At 37.9% G+C, this 14,863-nt stretch overlaps 1 long non-coding RNA gene across 1 annotated transcript in view; it reads left to right on the forward strand.

The window, feature by feature from the left end:
• The first annotated feature begins 8,306 nt into the window (after positions 1 to 8,306).
• LOC133051039 (uncharacterized) overlaps positions 8,307 to 14,863 on the forward strand; it is a 49,286-nt gene continuing 42,729 nt past the window's right edge. Inside the window, exon 1 of the long non-coding RNA XR_009691755.1 lies at positions 8,307 to 8,387. This is a non-coding gene — a long non-coding RNA (uncharacterized LOC133051039). The remainder of the gene's footprint in view (positions 8,388 to 14,863) is intronic.

The following is a 14,863-nucleotide window of genomic DNA, read 5'->3' on the forward strand; positions in this document are numbered from 1 at the left end:
TATAAATCTCCAAGGAGAAAATCAAGGAAAAGAAGTTCAGAATCGAACTTTCTTCCTGGTCTAGAGAAATAAAAAGCATGAAAACAATTTTGGATATGCCTAAGAAGAGATTTAAAGCATTGCATTAAAAAGCTTTAAATCTTTTTGAGGACCCCAAGCCAGCATTAAATGTAAGGGTAAAGAATAAAGGAGCATTGCAGCCAGCATGTAGGACGCATTAGATGTAAAAGCACAGGTTTAACTCTGGAAACTAAGTTTGCCTTTGTTGTTGTTAAACTCTTTTTCAGGTTGGAACAATCATTTTTAAAATTCCACTTAGAACCCAGGGGATCTTTATGATAAACAACCTAAAGTCTGTTATGCTATCACATGCCTTCAATTTTCTCACATTTTCCCTTTAGAGACACAAAAAAACCCCTGTGGACTTCAGAATATCTTAAGGACTTTAGCCATACAATATTCAATTTGAAGTGGTATCACTAGTATGTTTTTATGATTCAAAAATCATATGGTATGACATTTTTAAATAGGCCCAAAGACTATCATCACATTTTTATAAGCATTTGCTGGAATGATGTATTCTAACACCCAAGAAAATGTGCTTGATTTCAAAAGACACATTTCCATTGGCAAAACACCTGTTTCAAAGTGGACAAAGCTCCTTTCTTCACAGCATATTCTGAAAGCATGGACTATCACTGAAGTGGTAATATGATAAAGGGTTGTGGACTAACACAAAACCAACACCAGAAACCCACTGCACCAGGTTGGCCTGGTTGTGCTTACCTCGTCGGATTCAGGATCTCTCCCCAGGCACCAAGAAACCCTGTTTTTGAAAAATCAGTTGCTATATAATGATTTCAAAGTAGGTAAGTGGGACTTAGGCAACTCAAACTAGTACGTGAGTGTCCCAAATACAAAGTGTGTGATGTGATGATCTCTGCAGAAAGCGGAAACCAGATCATGCTCAAAAGAGTTAATCTAGATGGTTTCTCATCCATGCACACCAGTTTCCTCAAAAATGTTTCTCAAAGTGTGGTTCTCAGACCACTTGCATCCCTAAAATCTGGGTGCAAGACTTCATTAAAAGTTTCTTTAGTGCTGTCTCAGACCTAGTGGATAGGTATCTTTAAGTTGATCCTTATGCATGCTAGAGTTTAAGATCCATATCTCAACAAAAGTCCAGCAAAAAGTTACATAAGGAAGTTACTTATTTTGCATTGAATTCACTCAATATATATAAATAATACTGAAAATATGAATATTTGCTTCTTTAACTAATGGTATTAGACCCCTGCAGCACGTCGCTCCCACCCCCACCACCCCACCCTCGTACAAAGGCCCTTTGTGTCCCCTGCCTCTTGTTTGTAGAAAATGTGAAGTCTCCCAGGCCTCCTGAGTCACAAAAGAGTAGACTCAAGCAATTAATAATTAGGCCAACAGAGTCACAGACTCGGTATCTGATGCCCATTCCTGAGTTGCTTTACAGATATTGTAACTGATGACCAGACTGCAGCCAAGACATCAGTGCTCCATCTTGAGGTGTACTGAGTCTCCAGCTAGAACAGTTCCAGGAACTGGGTTTTACAGAATGAGATTAACACTACTGCCCATGATAATTTCTGTCTTTGTTGAGCATCAAAATAATTCTAAGTTGTTCTGCCTATATATGTGAACAGGCAGCTAAAACTGCCAGCAAAGAGATGTTACAGACCCATATCACAGCACCTTCCTCTCTAAGAGCATGGCACCATACGTCAGCATGAAGAAATTACGGAAGATGGATCTTTGCCCATAGCCCCGTAGTAACGGAATGGTGCTGACAAGTGGGGATTTGCAAGCAGTGTGCGTGCACGTGCTGAGTTGTGTCCGACTCTTTGCAACCCCATGGACTGTAGCCTGACAGAATCCTCTGTCCATGTGATTTTCCAGGCAAGAGTACTGGAGGAGTGGGTTCCCATTTCCTACTCCAGGGGACCTTCCCAACCCAGGGATCAAACCTGAGTCTCTTATGTCTCTTGCATTAGCAGGCAGATTCTTCGCCACTAGCGCCACCTGGGAAGCCCCTTGTAATCAGCATTTAGCAGGAAAGACCTCCTTATGGGAAAGAGTTCTCTGCAGGAGAACCATTTGTGACTTTAACAAAGCTGTACTGTAACTAACCTTCAGCTTAGTTACAGGCATCCCCACGTTTCACTCATCTCTGACCCAAGCTCATCTTCCAAATCCTTCGATCATACAATACCTTGCCTGACTTTTCATTGATCAAAGAAGTAGAAACAAAGAAAAAGTAATTAACAGATAATCAGATGTCTTCCCTAGCTTCCCCTTCAGTTACCTCACAAATTGTGTGAACAAGATAGCAGCTAAAGAAACATAAGAGACTGACAAGCTCACATGCAGTAAAGGATGGTGATGACTCTGATCCCTTGTTGCAGTGATTAACTGAGATTACTTTTTTCTCTTTAAAAACTTTCATGACTGAGCAGGTTATCTGGAGTTAGTTTTGAGGAACACTGAGTTCCTCCTTCTCTGGAACGCCTTCTTTCCAGACTGCTGGCTTCATGATTAAGAGCAGTGTTTTCCATTTTCACTAGCACATGCCTCTGGGATATTGAGTTTCGAGCAACAAATAGCCAGACCTCGGTTTGGTAACAGTGTTGAGCGTTATTAGTTATGTTTACATGATGGAACATCAACATTTGGCAGAGGGAAACAACTACTGGTTCTTTGCTGAAGAAATAAAATATTTCATTATAACATTTGTCAAAGCCAGGGAACCATCACGGTGGGTTTTAATGCTATTTCCTCAGTTCCCTCTAGAAGAGTTTGGTGGGGGTGTGTTTCTCTAGATAGAGAAATCTGATTCACAAATATGGTTCCTCTGAAGAACATTTTTTTCCTTTTAAAGTAGGAATGTGTCCTGACCCAGGAAAGGATTCTTAATTTAACTTCAGATCCAAAACAACCTGGGGTAACATCATTAAAAAGAGTAAAGTATGATGTACTGACAGGATATTTTTCCAGACATGTGAGGTGTCATATAAAAACACCAATCTTAAAAATCATGCTCCCCTATAGGTCTTTTCATCACGCCCCATGACTCCTAGCAAGATGTTATTAATTCTTTGGGCAGCAGGGGTGCGTAGTAAAAGGAATTTATATATTCATGACTAAATGAAGCAGATTTCTCCTCCCTCCCAAACTCATTGTTACTGAAGTGGACTCCCAGAAGTGTTGATCCATTGGTTAGCCAAAAATCTCTGGCTTCATGGATATACATAAGCTTGAACAGATTGTACTTACTGCCAATTTGGGGGTCACAAGAAAAATGAGTGAGCAGAGGAAACTGCAATGAGAAAAACTAAGTGAGCAGAGGAAACTGCAATGAGAAAGAGCCCCAAGAGAGCGGGCATGGGATAGAGACAGAGAAGAGACTGCAAAGCCTCTGAAAGACTTAGGTTGATTTTCTAGTTCTAGTTGACATGAGACCTAGCTGAATGCCGGTAGGTGTCCTTGTATTCCATGAGACCTCTGAGAACCTAAATTAGCCCCATTCCCCTTTTGTTCCTTTGATGTGAGCTATTTATTGGGTCTCTGTTCTTAACAACCTGGAAAAGAAAAATAGGGTCCCTTACAGAATATGATGAATAATTGTGTTACAAACTATTTACAATGGGAATCTGCCACTTTACTCTGTTTCATGAATAGCCTGGCCTCTCTGACCTATCTTCTGGGCCTTTTATCCACATTTTGTTGCTTTTCTTGTGGATAAGAATTACACAGAGAAGAAGGTATTTGAACTGAAATCATACTTTTAACTTGAGCAAATATTGACTTTAATCAGTTGAACTCCCTTTAAGGAATGGAAACTAACATTTAAGTACAATTGTATGTGCAAAGATCTTAACATCATTAGTTCTTTAGTCCTCACAACTTTGTAAGGTTCAGACTCAGGGAGGTCCATTGGCTTGTTCAATGATCCAAGTTAGAAAATGTTAATGTTTGCATGTAATCTACATCTCTATGTCTTAGTTCAAAACTTTTTCAGCTAGACGAGTGACTCACAAAATATAGTAAGTTTATTAAATATATGCTATCCAAGATTATTCTAAATATATTATGAAGAAATATTTTATAAAGTTATACATTTATTTTAATATATTAGAAAAATAATTAGAATCAGATCTTAATATATATATATACACACATGTATATAGTGAATAATAGTACAAATGGCATGTAGATACGACAAAAATCTTAAAGAGATGACTGAAATTTCAAACTCTCATCAAGTTCCTGTGAAATTATAAACATCTTGAAAATCTGTTCAAAAGTGATCCAGTGGCCATATTAAATTCAGATTTGGATGTAAACTAAATATGTTAGGAAAGAGTAAGGTCTATAGAAGTCTGTCTCTATATTATGTTGAAATGGTTCATGTATAGAAAGCATTGTTGCATTTTTTCTAAGTTTCACTAGTGTCATTGCTATTAAAGATATTAAAATACAAAAATACAGTATTTCTCTGCATTTAATACATGTGCATCAAAATTTTTGAGTAATAATATAAGCAAACACTATAAACTGTTCTAAAGTTTTAGCAAATATTAAAAAGACATAAGCACACACTCAACAACTTTGAACATTTTGAGAATGGTTTCCAGGTAAATGATAAGACAAGGTGATGTTATAATGAAGGTCACGGGCCTTCAACTTCTAAAGAAATATAATAATCCTTCAGTGATATGCCTGGTGTGTCATACTCAAATGATGAAATGGATCTGGGAAACTAAAATGACCAAGAAATCAAAATGGTTGGTTACTGGACACTCTGAACACAAACCACAGGAACATTCTTACCCAAATAGAATATCCTTCTCCTATTAAGTCTGACTATCCTTCAGACTGAAATGTGCCATTAAGGGGATTTCTGACACTGAATACTTACAGATGCATGGGGGCCAGAGTATAGTGGCAATAGGACCGGACTAAGAAGGAGTCCTGATTCTATTCTCCTAGTTCCATCCTCTATTGAGAGTCTTTGGGTAAGGCTTTCATCATCTGAAGTCTCCGTTTCATTGTATCAGAAGCCGTGAATAAAAATATCTACATGCTTAGGCCAAAAGATTATTGTTAAGGTTCATTTTACATTGTGATGTGCTACCTGCTAAGCAATGTTATGCTTAGAAAAATAGTTTAAAAGAAGGCTTACATTTTCTTCATTATAATGAGATTTACTTGCCTTGCTTTCTCCTATTAGTGTATTTCTTTTAAGAAGGACAATTATTCTGGAACACAGAATAGCATTCAGAATTTGAAAGTTGGGAGAGAGTAGCATTGAAACTTACACCTTACCATATGTAAAGTAGGCAAAAGCTTTTGACTGTGTGGATCATAACAAACTGTGGAATATTGTTAAAGTTATGGGAATACCACACCACCTTACATGTCTCCTAAACCTGAGCGCTGAAGAATTGATGCTTTTGAACTGTGGTGTTGGAGAAGACTCTTGAGAGTCCCTTGAACTGCAAGGAGATCCAACCATTCCAGCCTAAAGGATATTAGTCCTGAATATTCATTGGAAGGACTGGTGCTGAAGCTGAAACTCCAGTACTTTGGCCAGTGAAGAACTGACTCATTGGAAAAGACCCTGATGCTGGAAAAGATTGAAGGCAGGAGGAGAAGGGGACAATAGAGGATGAGATGGCTGGATGGCATCGCCGACATGATGGATATGAGTTTAAGTAAGCTCCAGGAGTTGGTGATGGACAGGGAGGCCTGGTGTGCTGCAGTCCATGGGGTCACAAAGAGTCGGACACTGAATGAGTGACTGAACTGAACTGAACTGAACTGAGAACCCTGTATGTGGGTCAAACAGCAATAGAACCAGACATGGAACAGCGGACTGGTTCAAAATTGGGAGAGAAGTAAGACAAGGCTGTTTATCGTCACCCTGTTGATTTAACTTATATGCAGAGTCCATCATGTGAAATGCCGAACTGGATGAATTACAAGCTGGAATCAAGATTGCCAGGAAAAATATCAACAACCTCAGAGATGCAGATGATACCACTCTAGTGGCAGAAAGCAAAGAGGATCTAAAGAGCCTCTTGATGAGGGTGAAAGAGGAGAGTGAAAAAGCTGGTTTAAAACTCAACATTCAAAAAACTAAGATCATGGCATCTGGTCCCATCATGTCCTGGAAAAGCAGAAGGGGAAAAAGAAGAAACAGAGACAGATTTTATTTACTTGGTTTCCAAAATCACTGCTGCAGTGACTGCAGCCATGAAATTAAAAGATGGTTGCTCCTTGGAAAGAAAACTATGACAAACCTAGACAGTGCATTAAAAAAGCAAAGACATCACTTTACTGACAAAGGTCCATGTAGTCAAAGCTATGGTTTTTCCAGTAGTCATGTATGGATGTGAGAGTTGGACTATAAAGAAGGCTAAGCACTGAGGAATTGATGCTTTTGAATTGTGATGCTGGAGAAGACTTGAGAGTCCCTTGGACTGCAAGGAAATCAAAACAGTCAATCCTAAAGGAAATCAGTCCTGAATACTTATTGGAAGGACTGATGCTGAAGCTCCAAAACTTTGGCCACCTGATGGGAAAAGCTGACTTATTAGAAAGGATCCTGTTGCTGGGAAGGATTGAGGGCATGAGGAGAAGGGGACAACAGAGGATAAGATGGTTGGATGGCATCACCAGTTCAATGGACATGAATTTGAGTAAACCTCAGGAGATATTGAAGGGAAAAGAAGCCTGGCATGCTGCAGTCCACAGGGTTGCAAAGAGTTGTACATGACTTAGCAACTAAACAACAACAACAAAATAGATAGCTAGTGGGGAATTTGTAATAGCCTGATGGGGTGAGTTGGGGTGAGAGGTGGGAGGAGGTTCAAGAGGGAGGAAATATATGTATTATGGCTGATTCTCGTTGTTGTATGGAAGAAGCCAACACAATATTGTAAAACATTTATCCTCCAGTTAAAAATAAATTTGTAAAAAATCTAAGGTTGGAAACATGTTTACAATGGGAGATAGGGAAATCCTATATTAAAGAAGGATTGTTTTTTCAAAGACCCATTACAGCAGATTAGGTGGTTTACTGGATGAGATCGTCCAACTTTAAAAACTGCACTTGGAATTCTAAGGAGGAATGTGTTTATCTTTCACAACATAGGCTCCACTAGCCTGGTGAACTATTTGAAGTAAGGAATTCATGCTCTGCATCTGGTTCATGCCAGTCATCACTAGCTAGTTTGAAAATGCTGCCTCTCCTTTCTTTTATTGACAACATGGATCTTGTTGAGGTTCTGAAAGTCTGTGTAATTGTTTTGTTTTCTAAGTCCTCATAGAGTATATTTTCAAGGTAATATCATTCTAGAAGAAGCTTTAATCAACAGGCTTGCCAAGTGAGATGGATGCTCAATTACATATAAATATAAAAGGTCTTTTTTTTTTCCTGTTTAATTGCCTTAGAAATAGTTCTGTATGCCTTAATAAACTGATTTCACTTTTACCTAAGATAAACACTGCCCCTGAAAATCACTTGATACCTTTTGCCCTTGGTTAGATATCAAAGCTGATGAACATTTCTAAAAGCCATTTCTCTTCCAAATGACCTATGGAGGTTGCTTCCAGTACTGAGATTCTAAATTGCCTTTTATTTCTCAGTAATATTCTTCTGCTCCACTATATGGAAGAAAGGTTGCTTATTATACCCTCTAGTGGTGATTGTGACATTCTTAAAAATATTTTTATTGCATTCTTTGGCCTTTTCCTATAAACTTACTCTGTATTTACTTTAAAATATATGTATATCATTCTTTGACTCTATGTTGTAAATTGTATAGTATAAAAGAAATTTTTAAATCTATAACAAGATACAAAAAATGTAAATCATTTGCATTACACTTAGTGTTTATAAATACATCAAAAATAGGTTTATAGGAGATTGATCCATTTTCCTCACATTTCATATACTCCAATTTTATTCCACTTTAAAAAAATGTCTTATTCTTCTTTCTTCCATTTGGAATATTGTCAGTAAGCAGTTATTCGCACCACTGGAGGAAGTATATATAGACTTCTACATATCCCAAAATGTCATTATATTTTGGTTTAGAGTCCCTCTTTACTCATACTTAGTCATGAGTACATCTCATTTCCTAAGAATTCACATTTGAAATAAAATAAGGAAGCCACCCATGGAACTTCTGATTTTATAGGAACTAGGAATTTGTCACTCCCTCCTTTTTTACTCTGCCTTCTCCACCCCAAGAAGGACAAGGGAACATATTTTAAATTGAGGAGAAATACACATTTTGAAAGAACATCTGCCAAGATTGTTGCTATGTCTCTGTCTACATTCTTCTCAGGTAAAAATTTAATTAGGTATTTTCTTCTAAACTTCTTGCTTTCAAATTCCTAATCAGTTACAGTTTCTATACAGATGATAAGAATAAAGACAGTTAAGAAAAACAAAGGAGACAATCAAGCAGAACAGGTGGTTCTCAACAAAAACTTGAAATTAAGAGTTGTCTGCAACTGAGAGTAATCAAGAGATAATCATAAATTAAAATGACTTTAATAAATACATAGAAATGTCTTGTTTCTGGATATAAAAGACTCAGTATTTTGAGATATCAGTTTTCCTAGATTAATCCATAAATTCATTGACAACCCAGTAGAATGTTAATATACTTTGATCAAAGTATATTTTGACCAAAGTATTCATGTATGTTTCTAAAGTTTATCTGAAAGAATATGCAAATGAAAATAGCCAAGAAGAGCAAAATTAAAATAAAGATACTAGAGGGAAGGACTAGATTTAATGTGTTTGAACATGATATGAAGCGGTAATAAAAAATAGCGTGTTATGAGCCTGCTAAAAGACATGTATATCAGTGGACTAGGAAAACAAACAGTGATGTTTTAGTAAATGCTAATACTGACATTTTGAATTGATGGACAAAGAAGGATTAAAACAACTATTTAGAGAAAAACTACAAAATCTTCCTCCTTTTCTCTTCACATCAAAATATATTCCAGTTAGATCTATGAATTAAATTTTGAAAGACAAAATACTAGAAATAAATAAGAATTAGTATTTTAGTAAATCTTGGAGTTAGGAAGGCATTTATGAGCATGTGAAACCCAGAGACCATAAAGAAAAATATCTGTAAATATACTACTGCATATATTTAAACATTGGAATTATTCATAAAAATATTTCATAATTATGGTCAGAAGTCCAAAACTGGACAAACTTTCATGTTTATGAAGACAAAGTGCTAATTTTCTAATTTACAAAGAGCTTTCTTTTCTAAGAGAAAGGAAAACCAGTAGAAAAATTGCCAAAGTATATAAGTTGGAAAACCACAGATGAACAAATATAAATGAACAGAAAGCAATGAAAAATCTTGCATCACCTCAATAATGAATACAGAAACACAAATCTAAATAAGCTTAAAAATCTCATCTGATCAACTTGGAAAAGATGAAAAGAGTTGATAATGCAGAATTTGTAATGTAGTGAATTTCAGCACTGTAGGTAGGAATGTAAATTAATATAATATTTTGGGGGGTAAAGTTGGCAATATTTATTAAAATGCTTCTGACTCAGTTATTTTACTTCTATGATTTTAGGACTTTATTCTACAGAAATACTTCACATGAATGTTCAGAGATATATGTATAAAGCTGTCTTTATATTATTAAAAATGACCCAAATACCACTGTGGAAGAAAGTATGGCATGTCCTCCTAAACATAAATAAATAAATAAACATAGTAACTTAATATTACATGGTAATTTCACATGATCTAGCAATTCCACTTCTGGGCATATACCCAAAAAAAACATGAAAGCAGGGACTCAGATACTTGTACACCCATGTTCAAGTCTTATTCACAAATGCCAAAGGTAAAAACAATCCAAGTACCCATCTGTGAATGGATAAATAAAATATATTACAGTTTGACCCTGAACAACACAGATTTGAACTGCCTGGGTCCATTTGTACATGAATTTTTTTCAGTAGTAAATACTGCAGTACTGCATGATCTACAGTGGTTAAATCTGTGGATGTGAAGTGGCAATATGGAGGAAACTTGGATATGGAGGGCCAAATACAAGTTACACATGGACTTTTGACTGCATAGAGTGTTGATACTTGGAATGATGTACAAAATGCACTGTGAGCTGAAATGAAGAAATGGAAGCAGAAATTGTATTACAGTTGTTTTATATATTTCTTTTATAAAAATAATGTTACATCCAGTTAACCAAGGGTAAGTCTATCTAATCTATATGATAGAAAAATCACCTTTGTGATTGTCTTCTTGGAAATACGGAGTCAGATCTCACTCTTATACCTATGAGTTGGGTTTCCTGTAAGCCATGAATATTCTCTGCTGTCAATCATACTAGGAAGAGATTGATTCATCCAGGGACAGAAAATGGGGAAATAGTGAGCAAGAATTAATTAGACTGAGATAAGGGAAAGATTTTCCTCCTTTCTCTGGGCTTGAGAATTGTCAGACCAGGAGCCCTGCCCTGTGCTCTATCATATGGAGACAATTTGATGACAAGTTAGGAAGGTGTCTTCTCTGGTGCCTCAGAGGGTAAGGCATCTGCCTGCAATGTGGGAGACCTGGGTTCGATCTCTGGGTCAGGAAGATCCCCTGGAGAAGGCAATGGCACCCCACTCCAGTACTCTTGCCTGGAAAATCCCATGGATGGAGGAGCCTGGTAGGCTGCAGTCCATGGGGTCACAAAGAGTTGGACATGACTGAGCAACTTCACTTCACTTCACTTAGGAAGGTGGTTCAACCCATAGAGGACCCGAAGTAGGCTGGATATGAGCTGTAGCAGCCATTTATTTTTCATATCAGACTTACCTTCATTTGTCCCTGTCCTTCTGTAAGGTCAGCAGGCTGAAGAAAAATTATTGGAGAGGCTGTGTCCATGCTAGTGGACAGTGGTAAGTGCCAAAGAGCTCCCGTGTCCTGTGGAGTAAAGATGGTGAGTTTCATCTCCAGAGCAAAGAGGGGCAGTTTAACAGGAAGAGAGGACCAGAAGGGAAGAACCCTCAGGGACATGTTCCTTAGCAGATGATAGGTACCGAAAACCATTAGAAGCACATGAGAGACATTCTTTGCAGGAGATTCTTCTTCATCATTGAGAAGCTTTGGGGAGAGGTCCCACCATCATGTTTTGGATTAGAATAATTTTAATCCAGATATTATCTTGGGTCTTTCTGACCTTTAAAAATGGTTCAACACCCAGCTTCGATGTCAGGTCCGGTCGATTTCAAAACTTTCCCAAGGGTTCTGTGAAGTCAAGGGGATAAGGCAGCAAAGAAGGGACTTAACAACTCATGGCTCCCTCTAGTGTGGACTCCCTCTACCCAGCCTCAACATGGCTTTGACACTCAGCCCCAGGACCTATTCTCACAAGGAGAGCTGATTCACACCAAGCATTCTGTGGATCTAACAATCCTTACTACACCACTGGGGGTCATGGAAGAGGTGGCGTCACCACTGCGTACAAATGACATGAAGCCGCCATGAGAGACCCTGGTCGCTGTGCTTCTTGGTACCTCAGCACCGTGGATTCTCTTACTCCTCCTCGTACATTCTCACAGTCCCCTTTCTCCTCCCCCTCTTTTACTTCCCTCCTGATTGTTTCTTCTCAACCCTTCCCTCTGCCAATGTTTAAATGAAAAAAAGAACTCCTCTCCTTGTCTCACACAGAGCAGTTCCTCCCCATTCTCTGTGCATCACATCTTGGCCAATAACTTGAAGGGTTCACCTTTCAACTCAGTCATTAGTTAAGGTCTTAGGCATCTTTTCATGTGATTTTTAGCCATCTATATGTCTTCTCTGGAGAAATGTTTATTTAGCTCTTGTATCCATTTGTTGATTGTTTGCTTTTTTGAAGCTGCATGAGCTGTTTGTGTATATTAGAGATTAATCCCTTGTCAATTGCCTCGTTTGCAAGTATTTTTTCCTATCCTGTGGGTTATACTTTTGTTTAGTTTATGATTTCCTTTGCCCTGTAAAGGCTTCTAAGTTTAATTAGGTCCCATTTGTTTATTTTTGCTTTTATTTTCGTTACACTAGGAGGCGGATTCAAAAAATATTGCTGCAATTAATGTCAAAGAGTGTGCTGCTCCTGTTGTTCTCTAATGGCTTTATGGTGTCAAGTCTTACATTTAGGCCTTTGATCCATTTTGAGTTTATTTTTGTGCATGGTGTCAGAGAATGTTCAGATTTCATTCTGTTACATGTGGTTATCCAGGTTTTCCAGCACCACTTGTTCAAAGTGTTAGTCGCTCAGTCGCGTCCGACTCTTTTTGACCCTATGGATTGTATTGCCTGCCAGGCTCCTCTGTCCATGGAATTCTCCAGGCAAGAATACTGGAGTGGGTAGCCATCCCCGCCGCCAGAGGTCTTCCTGACCCAGGGATCACACCCGGGTCTTGTGCATTGCAGGCGGATTCTTTACCGACTGAGCCAGAGGCTGTTTTTTTTCCATTGTATATCCTCACCTCCTTTGTCATAGATTAACTGATGGTGAGTGTTTGGGTTTACTTCCGGGCTTTCTGTCCTGTTCTTGAATTTTCACAAAAAAAGGATGTATTTCTTTCCTCTGGAACTTCAGAAATCTACCTCTTGCCCTTGGGGCGCTCACAGTGCACAGAACCAAGGTGTGAGCCCCCGTGTGGTACAACTGATCAGTAGAGCTTGTTTCACTAGCAATCCCAAAACTAAGATGTCTCACTGCATTATCTGTACTTGTCGAATTAATTTTATATGGCTGTGAAGTATTTTCTCAGTGACAATAGACCTACTTTCTGTCTCTCTAGAACCATAAGTTGCCAGAAGTTCCTAGTTTTGATGGATCTCCCTAATGGGATCCTTCTAATAAAACTGGCATTTGATTTTCTCTGTCATTCATGCTGCAATTTGTTTTTTGTTAGGTTTTAACTGAAAACATCTACATATTTCCCCTGGAGCTATAATGCCAAGGAGCCAGTTATAGCATTAGGCATACTTTCCTGCTCATCCTGATAAGAAAGCCAGGGAATTTTAATTCTCCTGTTTTCCCCCCGTAGATTTAGAACGTAAATTCTTTCTACATATTTATGAAACGAGACAAGTGATAGCAAGAGCAGTACTCAGTAATTGGAAAGTCAGTTACCTTTTATCTCTTGGTTAAAAAGAAGAAGTAGGTCAGTTCTTTGTTAATATTATTAGCAAATACTATTTATAGGATGATACAAATTACTAGGGGAAAGACATTGTAAAGTTGATTTTCAAGCAAGAGGCAATAGCTAACTTATTCTTTTTCTTAAATATATTAAGAATGCAGTGACCAATTTTTTAGTAATCAAAGTCTGAATTTTTTTGTTCAAACTATTTTTTTAATTAGTTTTCTTTTTTTTTTTTTTTTTGACCAAAAAAGCTAACAAAAACTAAACTAACTCAGCAAGCCATTTTCACCACTCATATCAAGTACCTGCTAGAAGGGTTTGTTCAGATGCATTTGTTGCTATTCAGTTGCTAAGTCGTGTCCATGCATCTGAACATATTTCAGCCATATACCACAAGTATATGTGATGGAGGAAGAAATATAAATGTGAGAATAAAATATTTATGGCATGGAATTACTCATGCCCATTTGTTTATATAGCCTTCTGTGTGTGTTTCTACCACAGATATGAAACTAAAATTCGAGTAGATCCCTCTGCATTTGAGTCTTCTGGTGAGGAAATTTAAATTGCCCATCTACTAATTTTTTTGCATTTGAGATAAATCATGAGGTATTTATAAATATCATTTCAAAGGCTAGGAGGTGATGTCTGTGTATTTGGCTTATTACTAAACCAAGAAGAAGTTTGTTTTAGAAGCAATATGATTCTCCAGCAGCCTCCATGTTTGCGTACATCAGAGTTGATGGCAGTTTGGAAGCCAAATACAGAAGCACACATTTCTCAGGAAGAACTACAATTTGCTGCCATCCATTGCTATCAAACTCTGGGTGAAACATTACCGAAAGCCTACTTCTCAGCCTTGATCCTAAATGACTTAGAAGGCTGGTGACCTCATCCTTTGATGTTTAAAAAAGGAGGAAACTGTATTTCAACTAAAGAGGCTAGAAAACATGAAAACTGCTCAAACTGGAAATTTCCACAACATCTGACAACACACCAAAAGCAGCTGAGACAAACATGCTTTCAAGTGCTGTCCTGCTTCCAGTTTCCTGTGCTTTCTGCAAGTACTTCAGTTTTTCAGTCTGCTTCTGGAGAATGCTGGCCACTGTTTCAGGGAAAATGCCTCCTCGAGTATTGCTCCATGCTGAATCTTGCCCAGACCAGAGAGATCCTAGATGCTAGCCTGTGGACAACTGCTGCTAGTGAAGTCAGGAATCTGATCTGCAGAAGCAGCTTTTAGGTCTGTCATTGTCCCAGAGTCCATGAGCTTTTAGACTGAGAATTAAAGCAAGAACCAAGAATGCTAGAGGTTGAGTGCCTAACTCCTATCTGAAACTTAGAACCATCTTCAAAGATGGCGAGAACTCAACTCTGACTTAGCACTTTTTCAGTAGTTCTTTGCTTGCTGTTTCCACAATTAATGAATGCCCCTTCAGATTATGCAGTTCTGTAAATCCATAGATGATTTAACCTGAATCATGACTCTATTACTTGGTAGTTAAGAAGAATGACTACGAATGGGATAGACTCAGTAAAGTTGAGTCTCCCAAGGGTATTTGTCAGTTATTGCTGATCCATTGGACTTCCATGGCCCTCAACCCTCAGTTCTTTATATTCCTGAAACATTTGATTCCT

The sequence above is a fragment of the Dama dama genome, chromosome 33 (assembly GCF_033118175.1).
Source record: "Dama dama isolate Ldn47 chromosome 33, ASM3311817v1, whole genome shotgun sequence".
Taxonomy (NCBI): Eukaryota; Metazoa; Chordata; class Mammalia; order Artiodactyla; family Cervidae; genus Dama; species Dama dama.